Raw genomic sequence first — 5,000 nt, forward strand, 5'->3', positions numbered from 1 at the left:
ACCCTCTCCCACATTATACTACAATATTTGAAATACGGTAGTACAACAGAGTTGTACATCGTAATCCCCGGGCTCTGATTAGGTAAAAAATGCCTTACTCGTCTCAAGAACCCAATTCCTCAATCCCCAAACAATCCCCCAATGCACTCAAATTATATGATTGATCTACTTCAAGACCATCATATTTATGTAACGTGATCTGACATAGCACCATCAACAAAAGTTGCGTTTGTATTCTATTCTCAAGATATGGAGCAAACCATGAAGTAATAATGATGATGATGATGATGGTCGCGGCGAATCTCCGTTTGAAGTAGAGCAACGAGCCAGCTCAACTAAGTCGATCCGAAGGAATACTATGGGAGCTCTGGCGCCGGCCGCTATACAATCCAAGTGTGACCTTGGAGCACTGCTTACAGCCGACTGAGATGAATAACAACAACAACAACTACGACAGCAAGTTTACTTCTTTCTTTAAAAGAGTAAAGAACATTTTAGAGCGACCCTCAGATATCATAGCTAATGGGGGCAGGTAGTTCAAGAGATTCAAATACATTTATGTCATGTTACAAAAACGAGAGAAAAAGAAAAAAAGCTTAAACTATAAATAGGACATAACAAGTCGTGAGAAATACAGTAAATTATGAAACATGATGGTCTCCGATATTTCTTTAGTTCCGATGTGATGTTATCAATCTCAATGTAGTCATCTTCAGTTATTAATATGTGGAACAGCGTATTTCTCATTTTGTTTTCGAAACAAACTATTATTTAACAATTTTCTTATTCTTTCCAGGCATCTCATTGCCAACTCATGGGCCAATACGTGAAAAAAAAAACGTCACCATAATGACTGCATCTTGTTTAGGAAATAATTCGTATTTCATTTGGTACCACAATATTGGCAATACATGATACAACATTGGGTGCCGATCCTTAATTCTAATAAGGCCGTTACTTGGATGAATAGAAACTGATTTGTGTCGCCTTGAATCATTTGGAAAAATGAATTTTGGTGAAATCAGTTACAATTTCTTTTTGGTAAGTAAAAAAAAAAAAAAAACAGTTGGATTTCTTAGCATTTAACATAAGCTTATCGGAGGTTAGCCAATCAAGTGCATTGTTTTAATTTTTTTTAGAGAATATAATGCTAGTGTCATCGGCAAAGAGAAAAAAATTTAACTTGTTAGAGCAGTTATTAATATCATTAAAATAAAGTAGAAAAAGGTAAGGGTCCTAATAATGAACCTTGTGGCAGAAGGAAAGTGCACATATAAGTGGAAGAAATCGAAGATTCAATCCAACTTAATTTATTACGATCAGAGAAATCATATTTAAACCATTCATTTATTCATTCATTCTAAAACCATAGTAATTAAGCTTATCGAGTAACAATTTATGATTTATAGTATCAAAGGTTTCCCCTGATCAATTTAAAAGAACTGTTTGAGGGTGGGAGAGGGGTGGGGAGCTAAAAAAAAACCACCAGGGCAGAGTAGATAACCAACAAACGCAACCCACTTTTTACCGATTTATTTGTGCTCGATACTGAAGGACTTCTAAATAAGACGGATAAAATCTGATGGTTTCCTTGATGAGGACTGCAACCGATAATTTCAACCCAAATGGGATATTCTCAGTTTCGTCTGGGCTAGTATGGTTTGTATAGCGATGTAAATTGGGATGTTTATTTTTCGAATACCACTAATTAGAATATGACCACTAACACAATAATTATCAAGGTCAAAGTTTTTTTTATCTACTGAAGCGGAAGGAACACAATGTGAAGCCATGATAATTATCGCTATCATGCGAAAACCGAATAATGCTTATTCCTGAGCTGAGCTCCGCCATGACAAAACTTATCAAACTTCTGGTTAGTGTGTTAGGTGATGTCACTTCTGCATGCCTAAATCTATATAGTCTGTAGGTATGAGGTTAATTCTACATATATAAAATCTATTATCATTCGATGGATTTTTTCCTTCCTTTTCATTGGCACCACGTGACCTGCAAATAAATATCTCCCAATAAGTGTTTCGTTGCAAACAATATTCTGCTCATGCGTACTTGAAACCAAGCTCCTCTGTGAAAATTGCAGTTCACTTTCATGAGCTTTCAGAAAAAAATGTAATTGTTGGGAATTGTGAAAAAGAAATTTAACTCAGTCATGGAACGATAAAATAATTATTGAACTCAGCTATCACAAAATATCGTGATTTGTTGGTTTCTTGCAACTGACAAATCACGATATTTTGCTGAACCTGGTCCCATAATTGTTATTTGTCTGCAGGTATGACGTAAGATAAACAGAGCAAGTAAGAATTAGCTGCGTGCTTACAGCCAATCAAAATCAATGTATAATAAGTTTTGTTTCTAAAAACTGAGCTACGGATATTAGATTTCCTGCATTGTCATTGGCTAGCCTACCCTGACACATGTACGTGCCACAACAAATGTGACCAATGAACGCATCAGCGAATGAAGAAAGTGGAATTTTTTATTGAGATGGCCATTAACATCAGTCGTCTCAAAGCGGAATTTAATAGTGAGAATTATTTCACAAACTGGAAGCCTAATGCAAATAGAATTAAACTCTTCATTGCTAAGTGTTTTAGAATGGCAACGATCAGTGCTGGAATCGTGATTAAAATGTTCCTGCAGCACTGACAAAAGTTTGCGAGCTGATGTTCACCTTAAGGCAAAACGCAGTTTCGTTTACTGAGTTTAATAACACAAAAAAGGCGAAATAAAAAAGAAAAAGGATTTAAGAAGAAGTGCAGACATAACAAGTCTGTAAATATACTGACGGTCCTGTCTATACAAAACAAACTGAACCACTACCTCAGGAAATCTTGCGGCAACAGCAAGCGTACAACAGCTTACATATGACCACTTTGAACCGGCTATAGCTGTAACTTTATAAATAGTTGCGGCATGCCCTTATATTGCTGGATGCGATTTGGTAAATCCAGGATACGCAAAAATCAATATATAGCATTCCCTCCCTCCCAAAACAATCACCCTACCATCCACAAGCAGCCTTTAAGAATACAATAATAATCTATCGCCATTGGGAATTTGCAGAAAACAGGGGAATTATGTCGAGGATTTTTATTGGTTACACGGATATCCAATCAAACAATCGCTTATATGGCCATGATAACAAACAGATATAAAGAAAGTCATGATTAAAATGTCCCATCAACGTATGTTTGAAACTCAGAGGTATAGAAATGCATTGAGAAACGACGAAATGAGTTTGAAAAAAATCGCATTTCTTTCACTTGAGCATACAATGGAGCAAAGTCTTTAAAAGGTTGAGACTCGTTTTCATCCGGAATATTTGATCACCCATACGCGAGACCGGGAGATTTGTTATGTATGGGAGACAAGGCACGTATTTAAAGTACACCACCATCACGTATTTGAGGTCATCAGTGATACATCGGTTGAGTTAATCTGATTATTTTTACCGCTGGATGACTACGAAAACAAAACCAATTCGCATCACAACTTCAGGAGATAGATCCTATGGTATTTCCACTTTTTGTTTTTCAGTGCACAGGAAATGGAGTTCACTTTGATAATGGTACCTTTTCTGGTAGACGTATATGACATGCAGGTTTCACAAATACAACAAGAAACGGTTTCCTGGTCCGCCCCTCTTGTTCAAGAGGGTATTATCCTGATGTCTTACGTAATATGTTTTAATCAAAACAACAAACTAAGACACAGGAGGGTGTCATTGAGTAACCAACTCGTCTCATTGTTGCCAGGACCTTACTGAGGATAGCAGCATTGGTAATATGGTATTTAGCACATCTCAAATCAGTATTGTATGGTGACAGTGTCTGCTGCACTACTCAACTGACTTAAAATACATAATGCAAATCAGGAGTCAGCATATACCACGTGGCACCTCTACTGGGATTGTGTATGCTGCACTACTCAACTGAAGTCATCAAACATAAATTCAGGAGTCAGCATAATCCACATAACCCTCACCAATTCATCAACCTAAATCAAACTGATAATGTTAGCAGGAAGTCCAAGAAAACGCCATTGCTATTTTTGGTCATCTGGTGAAACACTTCTGTTGTGCATACATTATGCATTTGAACACATGCAACAGAGGCCTGGGACATTAGTCATCTAGGTGTATTAAATTTTAATTTATCCACTCCACACTGGAAACAGCACCTGAAAAACAAAAGCTGTTAGGCATGTGAACAAAATGCAATAATTAACTTAAATTTATTTAGGTGACAAGTGTAACTTCAAATACGTATATATACCTCAGATCAACACCAAAACAAGGCAACTCTAAATTTGATTCCAAGTAGAGTTTTACAGAAATACCATTGTCATTGCTTATTTCCAGCCTCACAACTGCAACATGGCCCTCAAATATTGGACTGCAGATAGGCAAGGTAACTACACCGCCTATACGCCATGAACCAGCTACAGAAAAGCCACCTAGGCTGACATTGGCATCCTGATGAAATAAATAATTATAATTTACATGCATTTACACAAGCACTTGCAGTGAGAAAAGATTAAAATATACTATTGAGAATAGGTTAACTTCTAAGGTAAACATTCAACATCAAAAATGTAAAAATACTTTATTCAATGACTCAATTTAGCACAGCCTCAATCAGGTAGTGTGAGGTTGTGTAGAAGTTTTAGAAAACTTCTAATTGTTCTAAATGTTTACTTACACCACAAGCTCCTGATAGTCGAGCATCCAACAATAGTTTCAGGTGGCCTGCAGCATCAGCTTGTGCTGAGGAGTGGACCTTTGTGCATCCAACTGCATAGAGCGGACATGGACGGCCCTCCCTGACACACACAAAAGCCAAGTGTGACAGCATCTTGCATCTATGCACAAAGGTTATGTAATCGTCCATTAAATAAATAAAAAAATAAAATACAGCTATAAGCAATTGTTAAACAACTTAAATTCAAACAGTAATGTGGACCCACGCATTTATTAA

The 5,000-nt window shown here is 36.7% G+C and overlaps 1 pseudogene; it reads right to left on the bottom strand.

The window, feature by feature from the left end:
* Positions 1–4,762: 4,762 nt before the first annotated feature.
* Positions 4,763–5,000, bottom strand: part of LOC138020600 (RING finger protein 151-like) — a 1,157-nt pseudogene continuing 919 nt past the window's right edge.

This window comes from Montipora capricornis, chromosome 10 (genome assembly GCF_036669925.1).
Source record: "Montipora capricornis isolate CH-2021 chromosome 10, ASM3666992v2, whole genome shotgun sequence".
Lineage (NCBI taxonomy): Eukaryota > Metazoa > Cnidaria > Anthozoa > Scleractinia > Acroporidae > Montipora > Montipora capricornis.